Raw genomic sequence first — 23,038 nt, 5'->3', positions numbered from 1 at the left:
TGGGAAAAACCAGAGAAAAGATAAATTACTATAGCAGCAGCAGGCTGGCCAGACTTGTTCACATTCTATGTGTACAATAGCTATTCTCAGAGTCACTTAAAGAAACCGTCAGGATTCCAAGGAGAAGGAATGATCAAATACATATATACACTATTATGTATAAAATAGGGAGAAGGCAATGGCACCCTATTCCAGTACTCTTGCCTGGAAAATCTCAGGGACTGAGGAGCCTGGTGGGCTGCAGTCCATGGGGTCGCTGGGAGTCAGACACGACTGAGCGACTTCCCTTTCCCTTTTCACTTTCATGCATTGGAGAAGGAAATGGCAACCCACTCCAGTGTTCTTGCCTGGAGAATCCCAGGGACAGGGGAGCCTGGTGAGCTGCCGTCTATAGGGTCGCACAGAGCCGGACACGGCTGAAGTGACTTAGCAGCAGCAGCAGCAATGAGAACCTCCTATATAACACAGTGAACTCTACTCAATGCTCTATGGTGACATAGAGGGGATATATGTATATGTGTAGCTGAGTCACTTTGCTGTACAGCAGAAATTAGCATAACATTGTAAAGCAGCTAAATTGTAATTTTTAAAAAGCCTCTTGGAAAGTAAACAAATAGTTTTCTTTCTCTCAGCTGTCGGGGACGAGACTAGACATTGCCCCTTTCTAGTGACTCATGTTAAGTTCTTTACGCACAAGTTTTCCTTGGATTAAGACTTTTAACTTTTTGTAACATTCCTTTGTTTGTACCTTGTCTTAGGGGCTGCCTACCTGATTAATGAATACATTCATACCTGATTGCCATTTGACAGAGAGAAAGTTAGTTCTTATACAAAGAGATGGAAGGAAGGAATCCAAAACACAGATGGAAACAAGCTAAGGCATGCTGGAAGGCATTATTAACCAAAGGAAGAATACAGTTGGGGAAAAGGGAGATAGGAAAGAATAAGGCAAAGTCCCTTTTGCCTTGAGCTGGTTCAATTATCTTGTTGATAAATATTACAACCATTCATTCATTCTTTATTTAGCCTTTACTCTCCTCCAGACACTCCAGTATTCTTGCCAGGAAGATTCCACGGACGGAAGAGCCTTGCTGGGCTATAGTCCATGGGGTCGCAATGAGTCGGACACCACTGAGCATGCATGCTGCTTCTCCAGACAGAGTACCAGGCAGTCACCAAGAGAAAAACAAAGAGGAAGGAGACTTGGTGCCTCCTTCAGGTTCACAGTCTAGCAGTGGACACATGCATGCACGACTAGGGTTACAGAAAGGCTGATTTTACAAAGTGTAGAAGTGTACACAGTGGCTTGGAGTCATGGAGCCGGTGTCCATAAAGCGGAATAGGAAATGGAGAGGCAGGCTTGCCTAGGAGTCTGGGAGGAAGTTCACCCCCTGCTAGGTGGAGTTGCCTTCAGTGCTGTATACTTGCCTACATCTTTGGAAAACCTGCAGGCAGTCCCTTGGCCTCCTGGGAATTTATGTAACATGTTTTGCTAAGTAAGTCTGAGGCAGGGTTGTGCAGGGAGATAATGAGAATCTAGCAATTAGAGCTAAATATTTTGTATTTTTTATGTGCCAGACACCATACTAGTCTATTTAATGATCTTGGCAACCCTACAAGTGCTTTTATTATTCCCATTTTACAGATAAAGGAACTGATGCCGAAGGAGGTTCAGTAATATGCTCACGGACACACAAGTGACATGGCAGAGCTGTGATTGCCTTCAGTAGTTCAGTTTTAAGTCCTAAGCCTTAATCGTTCTTTCTGGATACCCAATACCTCATAATGCAGGTAAGTGGAATCTCCATTTGCAAGAAGCTCTAAAAGAATATACCATGATAGGGATCCAGAGGGATCTGTGGGAATGCTAACTGTTAGAAAGTGAAGCATGTACCATCCTGGGATAGACATAGTCCTTTGGTTTGGGGAGATAGGGGAAGCCAAGTGAGAAAGACTTAAGCATCACTAGTGGTTGGAAGCAGGTGTATGGTTAAAAGGACTTGGAATAGGATAGTGTCTTCCCAGTGATACAAAAACTGAGTTTTGCGTACTATTTATGAACCCATTTTGAAGGAAGGATATGGTGATGTGCTTTGAGCCTAAAATCTCTTGTTCTCTGTTCAGCCAGACAGATATCTTTCATCATTTTAGTGTTCAGATTCAATATTGGTATCTGTTGAATAGGAAAACAGTAGTCACTTTTTTGGTTCAATGGATGAGTTTAAATAAATATTTTTGTTTTGTCTGTGGGAAGCTGTAATGAAATGGAACTAGCCTTCCAAATGCAAGTTGCAATATGTAATTAGGTAGATAAACATGGCTGTAGAAGTTCAAACTGCATGAACCTTTAGCAAAAAGCCGAGAAAAGGATATTATAGATGTCTATTGGTGAGGATATAACTCTGACTGTGGCCCGATGAGCAATGTTTCCTTGATGATAGCTTTGCCTCTTAGCTTTAGTAAATATGTGACTTTGTTTAATGCCCTGAAAGAGTGTGTTTTCAGTTGAAGATAGTCATTATTCATCTTAGCTTTGGGCATCAGAACTAAAAGGCAATGATGTAAAACCTATTATTCATTTAAGATTTCTTAAGGAGCATCTTGACTTCAGGTAGAAAAGAAACACAATTAGGGTGCAAAACAGAAATCTGATTTTAATATTTTATACACAAGATTTGCATCTTTCTTGAAATGAGGGAGAGTCTGATAAAAATGTGGTTTCTTTCTACCCTGTGTCTCCTCCAGCCTTTTTATTGAACTGAGTCATAGAGTGTTCACTCTAGCCAGCTTTCTGCTTGGTATTTTGTCCCTTTGAGCCTTCTAGTCACCCATTAATCATTTTTTTGTGTGTTTTAACGTGTTTTATGTAGTTGGCATGTGCTTCACGGGTAACTTAGAAAATAATGGTGCAACAGCAACTTAGCAGCAGCAGCAACACCTTTGCACAAATATCTTTAAGGAATTGCGAGTAGGCTTCTGGGAGAGAAATTGAAAAGTAAGATTACTGGGCCAAAATATAAATGCATTTGAATGTGATGAACACTATGGAATCATGTTGTGAAAAGGCTGTTTGTTCTCTTGCATCAAGTGCTGAGTGTCCATTTTCCTGCATTTTTGTTATTATTAGGTATGATTTTTTAATTATTGTACATCTGATAGGAGAAAATGTCATGTTAGTGTTGTTTTAATTATTTCTAGTTCCTTGGTAACCACAAAGATGAATATCTTTCAATATTTATTGATGATTTGCTCTCTCTTTTTTTTAACTCTCTATTCAAATTCTTTGTGCATTTTCCCTAGTGGTTTCAGTTATTCTTAGACTTGTAAGAGCTGTTAATATTGTGAGTGTTGATATTTTTTGTAATATTTTCCCCCACTTTTCTTTACTTTTTGAAGAATCTTTATCGGCCTTTTGGCTGAGATCGCAGACGGTAAAGCGTCTGTCTACCATGTGGGAGACTCGGATTCGATCCCTAGGTTGGGAAGATTCCTTGGAGAAGGAAATGGCAATCCGCTCCAGTACTATTGCCTGGAAAATCCAATGGACAGAGGAACCTGGTAGGCTACAGTCCGTGGGGTTGCAAAGAGTCGGAAACAACTGAGCGACTTCACGTTCATGTTTATATTTTTCAAAGTAACTAATTTGAAAGATTTAGTAAAATCTATCAATGTTTGTATATGTAGCCTTTGAGTTTTGTGTCTTACTTAAAAAGACTTTGATGTGTGTGTGTGTGTGTGTGTGTGTGTGTGTGTGTGTGTGTGTGTCTAGGCCTCCCTGGTGGCTCAGCAGGTAAAGAATCTGCCTGCAGTTCTGGAGATGCAGGAGATGTGCTTTCGATCCCTGGGTTGGGAAGACCCTATGAAGGAGGGCATGGCAACCCATTCTAGTATTCTTGCCTGGAGAATCCTGTGGACAGAGGAGCTTGGGGGGCTACAAGTGAAGTGAAGTGACTGAGCACACAGCACAGTGCTTTCTGTTCATAAATCAGTGCAAAATTTGTTAATAGTCTTATTAGAAGCTTTTTCCTTCTGCTGCTTTTTGAAGCTTCTGTTATATATTTGATTCTTTCATTTGTGTATATAATGAAATAAATAGCTTATTTTTTCAAATAGATGTCTACTTTTTCTATCTGCATTTTAAGTAGCAAGCAATTTTACCTATAAATTGTGCTATCACCTCTATCACATAATAAACTCTCATATATATATATATATATACACACATATATATATGTTCATTTCCAGACTTTTATATTCTGTTTCAATTAGTCAATTCCTGTTAGTCACCTCAATGTTTTAACTGTCAGTTTACATTTTGATTTGGTACATTGAGTTTTGTCTATGTTGATACAGATTATTTTGGCTATTCTTGGAATCTGCTCTTTTGATGACTTTGGGAAGAGCTAGTCAACATCCTTTTGAAAACTCTCAGTGGAGTTTTGATGGAAACCACATAGTATATGTAGACCCACTAGAGAAAGAAGAGTCGTCTTTCCAAGCAAGGGTGTCTCCTGGCACAGGATGTCTGCCCGCATGGTATCATGAACTGCTGCCTCTAAAATGTTTGCATTGCTTAACACTCCCAAAGTTAACACAGAAGAAAAAAATTTCTCTTAATGAATGTTAAGTTAAAACCCTGCTTTATTTCATCTGCAAAATGAAGCTAAGATCCTAGGACATCTGCCTGGGTGAGTTCCGGGCATGTCATTTGAGAAGCTTTGCCATCTGGCTTTAGAGGTGATTCACAGTGGGGTTCCTGCAGGATGCTAAATGTTGGAAAAATTATGAAAACCTGGGACTAGATTATTTAGATGAAATTTATTACATGTTCAATGAAGATCAGTTTTTATTGGATCGTATAACTTTTATCTAAAGCTGTGTACACATGACTTAGAGGGTACCACTCAATTCAGTTAATTCTCATTAAGGAAAATTATCAGTATAATTCGATAAGACAACCTGCAAATGTGTTATTTGACATTATATAAACCAAAATGATTAGATAAATGAATAAACATTCCCCTTTTCATTTTCTCTCCTTCCTTCCAACAATGCCTTGTTTTATTTTTAAAAGATTGGAGAAAATTGATCCATTCTCCACAGTGGTGGTAGTGTTGTTTAGTTGCTGAGTCGTGTCTGACTCTTTTGTGACCCCATGGACTGTAACCCACCAGGCTTCTCTGACCATGGGATTTCCTTGGCAAGAATACTCGAGTGGGTTGCCATTTCCTTCTCCAGGGAATCTCCCGACCCAGGGATCAAACTTGTGTCTCCGGCATTGGCAGGCAGATTCTTTACCACTGAGCCACCTGGGAAGCCCCTTCTAAAGTATAGTTTTTATTTATTATAACATTGTGAATTGTACAAATTGAAGGCAAATCTGAATGTTCAAACAACTTGAGTAAGTAAATTTTGTATATCCATAAAACATCATTATTATACAGCATTTTTTAAAAAATTTATTTTTGGCTGTGCTGAGTTTTCATCACTGTGTGAGAGCTTTCCTTAGTTGCAATGTGCAGGCTTCTTGTAGCAGTGGTTTCTCTTGTTGCACAGCAAAGGCTCTAAGGTGTGCAGACCTCAGTAGTTGCAACCCACATGGGCTCAGCAGTTGCGGCTTGTGGGCACCAGAGTGCAGGTTCGGTAGTTGGCACATGGGCTTAGTTGCCCCACGGCATGTGGAATCTTCCCGAACCAGGGATGAAACTCATATCCTCTGCATTGGCAGGCGGGTTCTTTACCACTGGACTACCAGGGAAGTCACTATACAACATTTGAAACATCGTGATAGAGCTTGTAGTATGTGTGGCATGAAAGGTTGAAGATAAATTGATCAATCTGTTGGGAGCATACAGAATATGATCCATTTTTGTTTAAAATAATTTATAAAAATTTCTGTTAAACACACAGACATATCTAAAGAAATATGAAAAATAAGCACTGAACCTTGGATTTGGGAAATATACAATTATAATTCTACCTTATACATATTTATATCACTTAAACATTTTATAATGAGCATACACAAGTTCTGTGGGCTTCCCAGGTGGCACTAGTGGTAAAGAACCCGCCTGCCAATGCAGGGGACATAAGAGACATGGGTTTGATCCCTGGGTTGGGAAGATCCCCTGCAGGAAGGCATGGCAAACCACTCCAGAATTCTTGCCTGGAGAATCCCAATGGACAGAGCAGCCTGGAGGCCTAGAGTCCATAGGGTCGCACAGAATCAGACATGACTTAAATGACTTAGCCCGCATGCACGCAATAAAAATTTTCATTTGGAAAATATAGTTTTTAGATTAGTTACTAATGGTTTTACTTCCTATAATAATCTTTTCTTATAGTCATAGATTATTGAGAGTTGATTATGCCTCAGAAATCATGTTTTATTCTACTATAACACTATCTGTAGATACTATCTGTAGATGGAGAAGCTCTGTACAGTCAGAAAAAAAAAAAAAAAAAAAGACCAGGAGCTGACTGTGACTCAGATCATGAACTCCTTATTGCAAAATTCAGACTTAAATTGAAGAAAGTAGGGAAAACCATTAGGTCATTCAGGTTTGACCTAACTCAAATTCCTTATGATTATGCAGTAGAAGTAACAAATAGATTCAAGGGATTAGATCTGAGAGATAGAGTCCCTGAGGACTCTATCTCATATTCCAGGAACTATGGATGGAGGTTCATGACATTGTACAAGAGGCAGTGATCAAGACCATCCCCAAGCAAAAGAAATACAAAAAGTCAAAATGGTTGTATGAAGAGGCCTTACAAATAACTGAGAAAAGAAGCTAAAGACAAAGGAGAAAAGAAAAGATATACACATTTGAATGCAGAATTCCAAAGAATAGCAAGGAGAGAAAAGAAAGCCTTCCTCAGCAATCAGTGCAAAGAAATAGAGGAAAACAATAGAATGGGAAAGACTAGAAAGCTCTTCAAGAAAATTAGAGACACCAAGGGAACATTTCATGCAAAGATGAGCACAATAAATGGTCCAGATGTGATATGGACCTAACAAAAGCAGAAGCTATTAAGAAGAGGTGGCAAGAATACACAGAAGAACAATACAAAAAAAGATCTTCATGCCCCAAATAACCATGATGATGTGATCACTGGACTAGGGACAGACATCCTGGAATGTGAAGTCAAGTGGGCCTTAGGAAGCATCACTACGAACAAAGCTAGTGGAGGTGATGGATTTCCAGTTGAGCTGTTTCAAATCCTAAAAGATGATGCTGTGAAAGTGCTGCAGTCAATATACCAGCAAATGTGGAAAACTCAGCAGTGTCCACAGGACTGGAAAAGATCAGTTTTCATTCCAGTCCCAAAGAAAGGCAATGCCAAAAATTGTTAAACTACTGCACAATTGCACTCATCTCACACTCTAGTGAAGTAATGCTCAAAATTCTCCAAGCGAGGCTTCAATTGTTCATGAACTGTGAACTTCCAGATGTTCAAATTGGATTTAGAAAAAGCAGAGGAACCAAATCAAATTGCCAACATCTGTTGGATCATAGAAAAAGCAAGAGAGTTCCAGGAAAATATCTACTTTTGCTTTATTGACTACGTCAAAACCTTTGAGTGTTTGGATCACAACAAACAGTGGAAAATTCTAAAAGAGATGGGAGTACCAGACCACCTGACTTGCCTCTTGAGTAATCTGTATGCAGGTCAAGAAACAACAGTTAGAACTGGACATGGAGCAACAGACTGTTTCCAAATTGGGAAAAGAGTACGTCAAGGCCGTATATTGTCACTCTGCTTATTTAACTTATATGCAGAGTACATCATGTGAAATGCCATCCTGGATGAAGCACAAAATTGCCAGGAGAAATGTCAATAACCTCAGATACACAGATGACACCACCCTTATGGCAGAAAGCAAAGAAGAACTAAAGAGCCTCTTGATGAAAGTGAATGAGGAGAGTGAAAAAGTTGCCTTAAAACTCAACATTCAGAAAACTAAGGTCATGGCATCTGGTTCCATCACTTCATGGCAAATAGATAGGGAAATAATGGATACAGTAGGCTTTATTTTTTAGGGCTCCAAAATCACTTTAGCAATGAAATTAAAAGACTCCTCCTTAGAAGAAAATCTGTGACCAACCTAGACAGCATATTAAAAAGCAGAGACATTACTTTGCCAGCAAAGATCCATCTAGTCAAAGCTATAGTTTTCCCAGTAGCCATATATGTGAGAGTTGGACTATGTCAGCACTGAAGAATTAATGCTTTTGGGCTGTGGTGTTGGAGAAGACTCATGAGAGTCCTTGGACTGCAAGGCAATCAAACCAGACAATCCTAAAGGAAATTGGTCCTGAATATTCATTGGAAGGACTGATGTTGAAGGTGAAGCTCCAATACTTTGGCCACCTGATGCAAAGAACTGACTCCTTGGAAAATACCCTGATGATGGGAAAGATTGAAGGCAGGAGAGAAGGGAATGACAGAGGATGAGTTGGTTGGATGGCATCACCGACTCAATAGACATGAGTTTGAGCAAGCTCCAGTAGTTGGTGAAAGACAAGGAAGCCTAGTGTGCTGCAGTCCATGGGTGTGCGAAGAATCGGACATGACTGAGGAACTGAACTGAACTGATCTGTAGATACAACTCAGAAATGTTAACCTCATTACAATTTCTTGAAAGATTACTAAGTGCCATCCACTAAACTGTGTGTATCAGATTGCATCATTTAATCTTCAGAGCATTCCCCTGGGCTAGGTATTGTTGCCATTTTAAAGGTAATCATAACTGAATTTCAGAGAATGTGAGTCATTTGCCAGAGTTCTTCAGCCAATTAATCAGCATAGCACAGAATGAAACTTTAGCTTCTGATTCCAACTATGGCTTCCCCCATATGGAAATTCATAAACACAAGCTAGAGACACTGTTTGGAATTCAAGGCCACAGCCTTCCCATGTGCCTTTTTGATTAACTTAGTAAGACTGCCCAATCATCAGAAGGGGTAAAGTTGATATCATGGAAAATCACTGTTTGCTTAGGTCTCTAGCCTTCAGATCTGTTGTCTTGATGAAAACTAAAGCCAATTATTATCATCTTTCTTTAGAGAGTATGTTAGTTAACTCAGACTATGTAACAAAGTGCAACAAACTAGGTGGCTTAAAAACTAGTAATGTCTTCTCTCCCAGTTCTGGAGACTAGAAGTCCAAGTTCAAGGTCTCAATAGGGTTGCTTCCTTCTGAGAACTGCTGCTAAGTCGCTTCAGTCGTGTCCAACTCTGTGCGACCCCATAGACGGCAGCCCACCAGGCTCCCCTGTCCCTGGGATTCTCCAGGCAAGAACACTAGAGTGGGTTGCCATTCCCTTCTCCAATGCATGAAAGTGAAGTCGCTCAGTCGTGTCTGACTCCTAGCGACCCCATGGACTGCAGCCTGCCAGGCTCCTCCGTCCATGGGATTTTCCAGGCAAAAGTACTGGAGTGGGGTGCCATCGCCTTCCCCATCTGAGAACTCTGAGAGACAGTCAATTCCATGCCTCTCTCCGAGCTTTTGGTGTTTTGCTGACATTCTTTGGAGCTCTTTGTCTTGTGTAAGCATCATCCTGATCTCTGCCTTCATTGTCACACGTCTCTCTCCCTATGTGGCTGTCTGTGTCCAAATTTCCCTTGTTTATAAAGACATCAGTTATATTGGACCAAGGCCTCACTCTGTTCCAGTATGCCCTCATCTTTACTAATTACATCTGTCATGTTCAAAGCAAAGTCATATTCTGAGATATAGAGGTTGGGACTTTCGAATATAAATTTCAGGGGACACAGTTAAGTCTGTAACAGAGAGGAGCTTCTTTCTCCCTGGACCTAGGAACATGCTGAGGGATGCTCTCTTTACATTCATCAGCTGGAAATCCTCTGCACCCCACTGTCTGTGGCTGAGAGCACCACCGTTCTGTGTGAAAGTCCTTCAATATTCTTCTCTGTTTTCCTTCACTGTTTAGACACTTTGAAGAAGACATTTTATTTGAGCTTCTTCTTTATATGCAGTGTTCTCCTAGGCAACTTGATGCTCGCTTTGCATGGTTGCTTGGGAGGTGCTGTACACTTTAGTTTGCCAGGCTTTGGGGTAAAAATGACTTCATTTTCTGGAACCATCCTATTCATACCTCAGAAGAAATGTAGACCTCTGTATGCAAAGTGTTATATTTACTGGGGCTTCATACATTTCTGAGGCAGGACCCTCATCTTAAAAATTTATAATGTCAAACCTATATATATATATTTCTTTCCCCGCCCCCTGAGATGCAGCCTCTTCAGTTCAATTCAGTTCAGTGGCTCAGTCGTGTCCAACTCTTTGCGACCCCATGAATCGCAGCACGCCAGGCCTCCCTGTCCATCACCAACTCCCGGAGTTCACTCAGACTCACGTCCATCGAGTCCATGATGCCATCCAGCCATCTCATCCTCTGTCGTCCCCCTCTCCTCCTGCCCCCAATCCCTCCCAGCATCAGAGTCTTTTCCAGTGAGTCAACTCTTCGCGTGAGGTGGCCATCTGAGATGCAGCCTCTTAGAGTAACATAAAAAGTAACCAGAAGTTTTAGATTGAAATTAGCACTAGTCAGTAATTTCTTGTACCTAAACCAAAAAACCCATGAATTTCAGATCAGGTTTTTCACTTAGACGTAGCTATGAGGGTGTTAAAAAAAAAAAAAAAGAAAACCACATGTGGCAGATACTCCTAGTTTTCTGCATATTCCTCCTTTCTGCTTTCAATTAATGCAACCCAGTTTTTAGTAGAGAAGCAACCCTCTCTACCTTCCTCTGTGGAATTTCTGGTAGCCAAGCCTCTCCTGGTCATATGACCTAGTTTTAGCTAATGAAGTGTGAGCAAAAGTCTACTAGCTAGAGCTTTTGGAGGAGCTGTAGTTTTTTTGTTTTTCCTTCCCAAACTGTGGCAATGTCATTCTCATAATTTTAAGATGATTAAAAGGTACTTCATCTGAGCAGTGGGCAGAAGAATGACAGAAACATAAAGAACTACATTTATGTGCAGCTAAGAAAGTGGAAAGAGTTTGTTATTCATGAGTAGCTGCTCCAGCCCTGAACTACCTTTCTCTGGACCTTATTACATAAGAAAAATAAACTCGTATTTAGTTAATATGCTGTAACTGGATTTTGGACACATGGGTTGAGTTCAGTCCTGACTGATGCATCAACCATGTCTTGTTGGACAGTATAGTGCCACCAGCTTGAAAATGCTTCTGCTGTTTCCAGGGGAAGCTCCCAATAAAGGGATGTCATTATCAGAGTGGTGACTACTAGGTTTTCCAATTGATAACAATGACGACAGCCTCTAGAAATCTGGCCCTTAGCAGCATCTCTGGGAAGCAGGGGATCTTTGAATTTCTTGTTAAATCTTTAGTGTCTCTCACACATCTCCAGCAGGCTACAAGACAGATGCTGGGCATCTGTTAAAAGATCAGCTCGAGGTGTTTCTTCAAGAGCTCATGGAGAGTATGTTCCTGTTGCTATTATAATTCCTGCTACCACTTATGTTAGTTGGATAGCACAGAGGTCTTTGGAAGAAAAAGTCTCTTAAGAGAACTTTCTGAAAGCACTGGGAATTGCCCTAAGAAAATAAACTGTAGTCCCAAGTGGCATTATAATTTTAGTGTTTATCTAGTCAATTTTGCATTTTCCTGAACCCAAAACATTTCCTAATTCATGTAAGTGGGAACTCATAGCCCTTAGCTGTTTGTCACTTTTCTGGAACTTTGGAAATTAAAATAGTTAGCAGATTTGACAAGAAACCCATTTTCTTCTTATAGCTTCCCCTTGAGATGTAAGGGCATGGTTGGCAGGGGGTGGGGAAGGAGGGGTTAGATGTGACTACTCATGGTCCTGAGGTAGCAGACTTACTCTTCGGAGTGATGAGATTGTGCTGAAAGTAGACAGTGGTGGTGATTGCATAACTTTGTGAGTGTACTAGCAATCACTGAATTGTATACTTTAAAGGGTGAATCATATGGTATGTTAATTACAGCACAATGAAGTTGTTATTTTAAAAACAAAGGTAAGAATGTTATTACAGAGCCACTGAATGAGAACTTTATAATATGATATATGTTCCTAATATGATTCTAATTCAAATCCCAGTTTAAGAACCCCCACTGTGGTGCAAGTTCTACCCCTGAGGGATGGAACTCCATACACATACACACACGGACACAAATGTGTGTGTGTGTGTGTGCTCAGTCAGGTCTAACTTTTTGCAACACCATGGACTGTAGCCTGCCAGCCTCTTCTGCCCATGGAATTCTCCAGGCAAGAATACTGGAGTGGGTTGCCATTTCCTACCCAAGGGGATCTTCCTGACTCGGAAATCGAACTCCCATCTCTTGGGTCTCCTGCATTGACAGGCAGATTCTTTATCACTCCACTGAAGCCCACTTAACTGAAGTCTGTATAATACACCAACTACAATGCTAGGGTTCTTTTAAATGCCTTTGCTTTCTTGACTGGTCCCAGCCTGTAGCCTCATGTCCTATAAATAGAATGTTGTGGAACATAGTCTAGGAATCATCGAGTGTGGCCATGAAATATTGCCCATGAAAGATTTATTTCTACTTTTCCACCTTTCAACTTCGTAATCTACTGCTCACGAGATGTTATTTTACTTCATCAGAATTTGAGTTGAAATTTGAGAAAAAAATAACAGAAATGTCCAAAGGTAAAGTTTCTATTATTGTCGTGAGCTTTCTAAATTATGAGACCTTCAGAGAAAGTGTAATAACTTTGTGAAGCTGGCTATTAGACTATGTCTTATTCGTCTTTGAAAGCCAAATACTTATGTGACATAAACTTGATGATCACTAACTCTTTTCAAATAGACTATTTCTGTCATGAGGGAAAACCTCAGACATCCTCTTAACTAACTCCCTTCTTTCCCCCTTCCCAAATTAAATGATTTGTTCAAGGTCTCTTACCATTTTAATTGGCAAGTTGAGGCTGGAACCAAGGTCTTGTGTCTCGGAAACTGATGCCATTCTTTCATCTTCATTCCAGTCATCAAAACACAGCATTGTTAAGCAATATTTCATGTAATGGTAAAAAAAAAATGTGCTGCAGGATTATGGACATCCTTGGTGATAAACCAGATCTTAAATTTGGAAGAATGTTGAAGAAGGAGATTTTATATCAACAATTTGTGGCTTAGAATTTAGTATTTTTCTGTTGACTTCTTTATATTAACTGAATTTCCATGACTCCGTCCCCTTGGATTGCAGTTGTAATTATGTAGCAGTTAACATCTTCTCTGGGCCCAGCATATCCCATAATTAGCTGTGTTCTCTCCACAGTGTATGACTCAACGCTATGTGGTTCTTCTATATCAAAGGCAGGGTGGCCAGATTTTTTTTAACCACAATACTTGAGCATGTAGTGGCAGATGGCTGCACAACCCAAGTGCATCAGGTCCTTTTGAAGAGTAACCTCACCAAAAACAAGCAAACAAACAAACAAAACCAAACCCTGAGATTTATTTTTAAAATAAGGAAAGAACCTTCTTGGGGATGTTTCCAAACACTGCATCATTTAAAAAGAAAAGCATCTTCCTCTCTCTCTCCCTCTCTCTCTTTGGAAGAACTAAAATAGAAATAAATGAGTTAGAACTTTGAGGTCAGCCTTGATCAGGAAGGAGGGCACCTCTTGGTCTCTAATCAGAGGGCTACGGAAGTTTACTCGGTTGACTCGGGCACTGGGCATAATGTAGTTTGTAGTAGAAAGAGCATAGGACTAAGGATCAGCAGACGCAGTTTCTTCTTGGTTCTTCAGCTAATTAAGTATCTGAACCTTTCTGAGCTTTGGCGAATCCAAGTATCTGAGATCACTGCTCTAACACCACTATTGTAAATGCAAGATCTTATATCATTAGGGCAGTCGAAAAAATAAAGCACTTCAGGCTCCCTCTGTACAAACACATTCATCTACATCATTAATATATATCTCCCTGTAAAGAACCCTAGGGAAGAAAAGGTCTCAGTAGCTGCCCTGGTAAACTTATTACAGGCTTAGTGAAACTCACCATTGGGAGTTCCTTATTATATTCAGAATAACATATCAGGATGTAGAATATTTTATTCACCAGAATTCCATAGGGAAAAACAACTCTTATTTGTGGGGGAAAGCATTTGGAATGGAAGGCTGGACCCAGTGGGTATAAATGTGAGCTTTCCTGCTCTGGGTGCCTTAAGGGAACAGATTTTTTTGCCCCTCCCCAGAGGGAGGGTGTTAGAAGAGGGAAGAGAGGATGGGGCTCATACAACGATTAGGTTGCTCCATGATGTGCGAGGTCACACTGCCCCATTCCCCTCAACAGTTGAATTTTCTCAAGAGTGCATAATGCTGCTAATGTATGTATGTGAATATTGGAAGAGAGAGAGAAGTTGCGAAGGAACCCTATTTTATACTCACCTTAATTCTGACTATTATCAAGCTTGGGTATAGGAAGGAAGCAAAGAAAAATAAGAGAAAACCAAACTTGGGGACTGGCAGAAATATTTACAGAGCTCTGGATTTCCAGGTCTATGGAATTGGACTTCAGATCAAAGTCGACAGGTCTTTAAAAAGACCTGCACGTACCAGCTAACACCTATGATCGGTGTACGTCCCACATTCCAGGTACTGTGCCAAATGCTATATGTATATTGCATATGTGCATGTAGAGATTTGTTTTCATCATTAAAGAACCCTGTGAGATGGATAATTTTAAATTAATTTTATTGGTATGTAATTGATTTACAGTGTTGTGTTAGTTTCTGCTGTGCAGCAAAGTGAATCAGTTATACATGTATACTTAGCCACCCTTTCTTAGATTCTTTTCCCATGTAGGTGATTACAGAATATTGAATAGAGTTCCCTGTGGTATACAGTAGGTTCTTAATAGTTATCTGTTTTACAGATAGTAGTGTGAATATGGCAATCCCAGTCTCTCAGTTTATCCCTCCCCTCCTCTTATCCTCTGGCAACCATAGTTTGTTATTTCCTACACCTGTGACTCTATTTCTGTTTTGTAAATAAGTTCATTTGTACCACATTTTTACGAGACTGATACGGTGCTGGCTGTACTATGAGGGCAGACTATAACACATTTTTAGATTTCACATTAAGTGATGTCATATACTTGCTTTTCTCTGTCTAACCTACTTCACTCAGTACGACAGTCTCTAGGTCCATCCACATCACTGTGAATGGCATTATTTTGTTCTTTTTTTATGGCTGAATGATATTCCATTATTACTATCCCAGTTTCACACTTGGAGAAACAAAGACCCAGAAAGGTTACATAAATTGTCCAAGGTCACACAGATATGAAGTGTAATTTAGATTCCAAATATGCTCAAACATTCGTGTATTAATTATTCATGACTATAAAAATGTATCAAGCAGTTTCTCTACTAGACATCAGAGGGGGTACAAAGATGATCCTAAAGTGAATCTTGCCACAGTCTATTTATTTTTATAGTCTAACAGTGGCTACAGGATGAGATCAGAACCATGCTATTGAGACAAAATAAAGCATGGGCCGGGTGAGAGGTTTCAATGCTGACAATTTCAGAGGGTCAAAGGTCGAATTCTCCCCGCCCCTTGGTGCAGTCTGAGGCCTTTTCTCTTGTGGTGCTGAAGAATAGAAGTTTTATGTATGTGTATCATCAGTTATGACAAGGATCCACCTCTTCATTAGTTTCAATACTTCTGGCAGTCTCTGTTGAAAAGCCTTGAGCTGTGGTCTGTGGTCCGCTCAGAAAGCATGCCACGTTTCACCCTGTACATTCCCCGTTTGGTGTTTTTCCTCTCCTCCCATTCCTACCCCTGGTTCTTGTTTTTCTCTCATCTTCCTCCTTATCTCTCCCTCCTCTAGCTACCACATGTACGCATTCCTTTCCCAATCCTGCCCTGAAGAGATCTTAATGACCTATTTTCCCAGCAAAGTAGATCTCTTTAAGGGAGAGAGTGCTTGTTTTGGATTTCTTGTTTTATTGCCAAGACAGATCTTTCTTTATGTAGAATTTTTTTCATGAGTTTCTAGACCTACCTGAGCCTTCTGGTCCTTAGCTGTCCCCTCCTTTCTGAGGCTCCTCTGAAATTTCCATTCCTCAGCCCTCTTCCTTGATCTTAACCATCTTGATATTCTATTGCTTATTGGCTCATGATTCCTCTAAATATTTGATGAGCGTGTATGAGTAGTATGATAAACTCAAATCAACCAAGTATTTCATGTGCAGCTTTCTTAAAAATTGGGAAGAAGAACCTACAGGTGGCCTGCAGGTTGCTTTTTATTTGATTTTTCCTATTTCATCAATTCTAAAGTAAAGTTCACTTTCCTGGGGAAGAAAGGGGCCCTTATATCAAAGTGATGTTATAAAAAACAATTTTGAATGTTAGAGCTAGTACTGGCCCTAAAGTCAAAGAAATTGTGTAAATCTCAGCTCTACTACTTCATAGTTCTCTGATTGGACAAAATTATATTCAACCACTCTGGGTCTATTTCCTTACCTGTAAATTGGGATGATAAAACTGTACCTATTTAATAAAGTTTATTGTAACGGTCAACTAAGATAAATATGTGTTCAGAACATAGTAGGTGCTTAATAAATGGAGGCAGTTGATTAGACTGACAATCTAAAGCATGTCTACTAAGGAAAGCAACTTTGGCAAAAATGTAAAAATTCTCGAGTTCCCACTTTCTCACTGACCTGTATGCACCAATATTGGAAAATAATACATGGGTTGGCTACCTTTTGGTTTAGCCTATTTACAGTTCTATAGCTATATAATAGGACTGTTTATAATTGAATTACAAAGTTAGAGAAGCATCAGGTTGGCATTCACAGCTGAAAAAATATCACACTGCTGGGTCTAGATTTTGTATCTCTGCAATCATTTCCTGAGAAGCCTTCCAACTATATGATTTCCCATAGTTGTAGGCTTTGTTATTGTTATTTAAGGACCCTTTTGGGCTTGTTATCAGTTCTGGCAACTGCCGCAAAAGTGACTACATGGTGAAGAGTGGGTTCAGTATGGAGGTTGGGGCTGTCTGATTCCAGGGGCAAAGATTCTTTGTAACAACAAAGTAGACATATATCTTACCTGGAGTATAACGTCTATGTGAGGAAGTAACTAGGGGTCCACAAAGAAAGTGGGCTCACAAGCTGAAGAATAATTCAATTAAAAAAAAAAAAACAAACACTTTCCTGTACAGTAAAGCTCCATGTTCATCACTGTCTTGTACATAAAAGACTATAAGGTAAAACTCTTTTGAACCAGTTTTTCTAACTTCTGTTGGCTTGAGAAACCTGGTATGTTACATGAAAAGAATAAGATAAAGTGCTCAAGGAATAACAAGTAACTGCCATCATTTATTAAGAAATTATATTCCTCCTAATTATAAAAAGTAGATATTCTTTATTTCCATTTTACAAATGAATTTTGTGAGGTTTAGTGGTATTAAGTTATTTGCCCAAAGTTCAAGAACTAAGAAATTATTTTCAAGAATTCATCAGTTCAACAATTCCCTTCCATCCAAAAATATACACTAAGAATTGTTTAGTAATATAATGTGCCTTTTGTCCTAATAATTTCAAAAGACATTTTTTCAGAGATACATTTAGGAATGCTTAAATATGAAAGAATCCAGTTTGAAAAGCATGAATATTTCTTAAGGTTTTCCATACAACACAGCAATGGGTCAGGATAGCTTCTAAAATCCATTTCCATGGCAAAAAAAGAGGTTTTTTTTTTTTTTTAATTCTACAAAACCCAATATCTCTTAAAAGCATGAGAAATTTACCTATGAAAGATACATATTCAGTCCTAGAATACTGGGAAGTCTTCAGCAAATTCAAGAGGAGGTAACACCTATTTTTCATAAGAAAATGCAATATGATTCTAGAACTTAGCTTGCTTAAGGGTGTGAAATCTTGTCTTTCTACATGTCAAAGCACTAATCACAGCTTTAGTGCTATGCCCTTCGATGAAATTTTATGGGGTGAATAAGACTTATACATAACAGACATCTCCAAAAGTCTTGTTTCCATGTCTTTTTATGATTAAAGCAAACAAACCAACCTGAAACAGAACAAGGATAAACGCTTCTCCAAACATAAAACATAGGCTAGTAAATTGAGGAAAATGAGGTTATGATTATTTGAAATTTTACTGCATTGAAAGATGGTGACTCCCATTATTGACTAATGATCATTTAGCAAGATTTTCTATAGATTAGTTCCTTTCCCATGATGGTTATTCCCATTTTATTGGCAAAGAAATGGAGGCTGATAAGTATTAGAGTGCCCCAAAACATACTGCAAGTTATAATAAATAGGCAAGCTTTAAGTCCTTTTACTTAACCAACTAGATCACCTCTAAACTTCACTCCTTCTGCTGCATTGTACTGTCTCTGGTGGTAAAAATCCGTCCTGAAGTTCAGGATAACTTCATTATACAGAGATTGAGCTTAGGAAAAGAACAGACTGGTTCCAAATAGGGAAAGGAGTATGCCAAGGCTGTATATTGTCACCCTGTTTATTTAACTTATGTGCAGAATACATCATGCGCTATACTGGGCTGGATGAAGCATAAGCTGGAGTCAAGATTGCTGGGAGAAATGTCAATAACCTTGTGTATGCAGATGACACCACCCTTATGGCAAAAAGCAAAGAAGAACTAAAGAGCCTCTTGATGAAAGTGAAAGAGGAAAGTGAAAAAGTTGGCTTAAAACTCAACATTCAGAAAACTAAGATAGTGGCATCTGGTCCCATCACTTCATGGCAAATAGATAGGGAAACAGTGGAAACAGTGAGGGACTTTATTTTTTGAGACTCCAAAATCACTGCAGATGGTGACTGCAGCCATGAAATTAAAAGACGCTTACTCCTTGGAAGAAAAGTTATGACCAACCTAGACAGCATATGGAAAAGCAGAGACAGTACTTTGCCAACAAAGGTCCATCTAGTCCATGCTATGGTTTTTCCTGTGGTCATTTCTGGATTTGAGAGTTGAACTATAAAGAAAGCTGAGCACCGAATAATTGATGCTTTTGAATTGTGGTGTTGGAGAAGATTCTTGAGAGTCCCTTGGACTGCAAGGAGATCCAACCAGTCCATCCTAAAGAAGATCAGTCTTGAGTGTTCATTGGAAGGACTGATGTTGAAGCTGAAACTCCAATACTTTGGCCACCTAATGCGAAGAACTGACTCCATGGAAAAGACCCTGATGCTGGGAAAGACTGAAGGTGGGAGGAGAAGGAGACGACAGAGGATGAGATGGTTGGATGGCATCACCGACTCAATGGACATGAGTTTGAGTAAACTCCGGGAGTTGGTGATGGACAGGGAGGCCTGGGGTGCTGCAGTCCATGGGGTAGCAAAGAATCAGACACAACTGAGTGACTGAACTGAACTGAACTGAAAGAACACTCCTCTAGAGTTATCTGGATCAGCAGCACCAGCCCACAGAGGAGCTTTTTAGAAATTCAGAATCTTGTAACCCACCCCCTCCCTGCTACATCATAATCTACATTTAACATCAACTCTTGGCGATTTGTGTGTGGTATGAGGATGTTAGTCACTCAGTCGTGTCCGACTCTGTGCCACCCAATGGACTGTAGCCCACCAGGCTCCTCTGTCCATGAGATTCTCCAGGCAAGAATACTGGAGTGGGGTACCATTTCCTATTCCAGGGGCTCTTCCCAAGGCAGGGATCAAACCTGGGTCTCCCATATTGCCAGCAGATCCTTTATAGTCTGAGCCATGAGAAAAGCTATGTGATTTGTGTATAGATTAGTGTGTATAAGCTCTGCCCTAGAAATATGCGTGCACACACACACACAGCATCTCACAACGTGTTTATTTAGAGGATAAAACAAAGTTGTGCCTTTTCAAATAAGCCTCTTTCCATTCTTGGTAGTGAAAAATATTTGGACTGTTTTGATTTCTGTCAGGAATATGGCAGAAGATCAAGAATGTGTGCTTTGAAATCAGCCACTAATTTATTCTGCCAGATTGCTTTTATGTTATCAGTGCTGAGGAAATTAAGCCTCACCGGGACAGTTTCTCACTGGAGGCACTGACGTTCACAATCTTTCCTGTGGAAGGGGAAGCAGATGGGCCTGGACGAAGATATTATGCATTTGACTAGCAAAGCAAGGATCTTTCATGAGCTGCCCTGGAGCAAAGTGGGAAGAGTTCTGTGTTAATTTTTTAATGTCTTTTTAATTAAAAGTGTCAAGCCAGAGTCCCTGAGTTTCACAGAGAGAGCTGAATTCTTCTGTTATCATCTTGAAATGAAAGCCAATTCAAAGAGCCATTTATTATGATTTTGCTTTTTTTTTTTTTTCTGGTTTCCTTGTTTCCAGTTTTCCCTACTTTTGGTGCATTTCAAGGTGAAACCCAGCTAGTGTTATTTGTTAACTTTGCTCGCTTTGCATTAAGGTCATCTGGAGCACAAAACAGATACTCACCTGCATCAGTCAACTGTGGCCACAGTAATACAGCATAATAGCACAAAACTTTTGTGGCATTCAACAATAAGCATTTGTTCCTCATGCCATGTTTATAGAGGTGGGGGCTTGACTCAATCAGAAGGAGCGAGATGAGGGCAGCTTCCTGCTGAGGTCCATGGGTTTCTCATCTTCCTCCAGGGACCAGCAGACTGGGCATGCTCATCTCAGAGATGCAGAGGTTAAGACTGCAAGCAGAACCATACAAGATTTCTTATTGCTTCGTATCAGAACCAAACACTACTGTCTCCAGTGCTTTATGCTATTGACCAAAGCAGGCCATGTGGTGAAACACCAAGTCAGATGGCAAAGAGATTTATTCTACTTCATTTAAGAGAAGAAATACAGAAGCTCATAGTAAAAGGTGTGGATGGAGGAAGAGGTGAAGAATGGGGGCTTTTACTTCCATTTATACCATCTACCACACTGCCTGTCTCATTTTCTTGAGATTTCTGAAATTCAGAGATTCCTAGCCTAACATTTCTATTAACAGTAGGCATTCTGATATGGTATCAGGATATATATTTCATGATTTCTTTTTCATATGATGAAAAGGGACCTGCTTAATGCTGTGAACTAGATTTATTTCCAGTCCTTTGTTATGCTCGTAGTCAATGTGACATTATAGAAAACCATGTCATACTAATTACAAAATCATTTCAGTAACCCAATATTATGGACTTTTTCCTTGCCTGATAATATAGCCTTTTTGAGATGATCAGATTACACTGGAGAGAATTGCTGAGTGTAAATAGTGGTGAATTATTCAAATACCCATCATTAATCTATTGAACGATAACCTCAAGATAGAAAATTCAAGGAATTCTTCTATGTATTAAGAGCATTAAAATCCTCCTTTTCAACAACTCTTTCAGATAAAAATTTTTTCTTTAATTTTATGCTTAAAGTACTATATGAAGAAAATGTCTTCCACAGTTTGGAGGAAAAGACTGGCCTAAAAGTAAAGCAGAATGGTTGTCTTAGGTGCAATGATTTGAGGTACCAATATTCCCTTCCTTTCCCAGTATCTAAAACATCACCTTAGAGTTACTCTTTGGGCTAAGATTTTATTCATTTTTCAGATATCTACCATCTGTGAGTGCCCAGCACCAGTGGATGAGATGGTTTCTTGGTGAAGAGCATGGCATCCCCAGAACCTTTGGACGTGTAGTGATAGAGGATTGTAGGCCAAGGAAGCTTCCTGTTCTTATGTGTCCAGTGCCCTAAGCTAATATTAAGGAGTTAAGTCCTTTATATTATAATTCAAGAGAATAGAATAGGATAAAAACCTACAGTGCAAGGTCTATATGGTAGGAGAGTATTATTTCTAAATTCAGGAACCATACTTAGCTCTGAGGATTTGAAGAACACTTGTATAAATTAATGGAAAATAATGCACACTCGTATGAAATTTTACGAGCATGAACCTCTTAAAATCCATTCATGAATTAGAACCTAAAGATGACAATTTTTAGAGGTCCTATGTCTCCTAAGTATTTCTCTTGAGCACAGAAAGCTACTCTCATTCCTGATGCCTTATAAGGAAATAATCTATAGAGATGTGACTCAATGCATTTATGAAGTCCAAGGGGATAAGAGTGACCAGATCCTGAGTCAAATAAAATAGGTAGGGAATTGATGTCTCAGTCATGCTGCTGGATATATTAAAGCAAGTCAGGCTTCAGTTTATGATTACAATACTGATACATAAATGGTATTGATTGGCACCTGGTCTTAGGAATACTTGTCTGCCTGAGTTATGTTTTAAAGTCCTCCTCGCTGTGATACTTTGAATAGGTGGTTTAACATCATGCCTCCTTGATTTGGTTAGTGGGCAAAGATGCTCATTGCAGGATGTGTCAGGACAAAGCGGATGTATGTCTGCAATTACCATCAGTATGATGAGCCCTTCAGGAATTTCTGGTTGCACGCACTAGTTAATAGAGGAAAACAAAATGTGACCTAGAAGGCTATGTGGTCAAGTGAAAATGCTGCGGTTTGGGGGTCAGAAAGACCTGGGTTTGATTTCAGCTTCATCAATTGTTAACTCTATGATCTTAGGTTGGTTATTCAATTACATTGAGCCTTAGACACTTCATGTGTAGAATTGGGCTGAGAGTACCTGTTTCTCAGTTCTGTTGTAATGGTGCATATAAAGCACTTAGCTTCAAGCTTGATACAAAGAAGATGCTCCATCTTTGTTCTCACCCTCCTTTAACATTCTAGACAAGTACTATCCAGTAATAGATTGGTTCTTTAATTAGACTGAAGGGTGGGATGGGAGGGAGGGGGCATGGGTGTATCTATGGCTGATTCTTGTTGATGTATGACAGAAAACCACAAAATTCTGTAAAGTAATTATCCTTCAATTAAAAATGTATGTATATATATAAGCATCAAGAAGATCTATATTGGACAGCCTCTATTGGAAGCATCTAATGCGGGAATACTGAGAATGTGAGATGCCATGTAGCAGGAGCAGCAGGATTAAAGGAACTTGCCATCAGCCTGAGGGGACCTCCCT

The 23,038-nt window shown here is 39.6% G+C and overlaps 1 protein-coding gene across 1 annotated transcript in view; it reads left to right on the top strand.

Moving 5' to 3' along the window:
- COLEC10 (collectin subfamily member 10) overlaps nucleotides 1–23,038 on the top strand; it is a 531,893-nt gene that overhangs the window by 175,704 nt on the left and 333,151 nt on the right. Inside the window, exon 3 of the mRNA XM_069601094.1 lies at nucleotides 1,646–1,791. The gene's annotated coding sequence lies outside the window, so the exon portion shown is untranslated. The remainder of the gene's footprint in view (nucleotides 1–1,645; nucleotides 1,792–23,038) is intronic.

Source organism: Ovis canadensis, chromosome 9, assembly GCF_042477335.2.
Source record: "Ovis canadensis isolate MfBH-ARS-UI-01 breed Bighorn chromosome 9, ARS-UI_OviCan_v2, whole genome shotgun sequence".
In the NCBI taxonomy this organism is placed as follows: domain Eukaryota; kingdom Metazoa; phylum Chordata; class Mammalia; order Artiodactyla; family Bovidae; genus Ovis; species Ovis canadensis.
The sequence above is the reverse complement of the archived record's forward strand: the minus strand, read 5'-3'. Positions and strand labels throughout refer to the sequence as shown.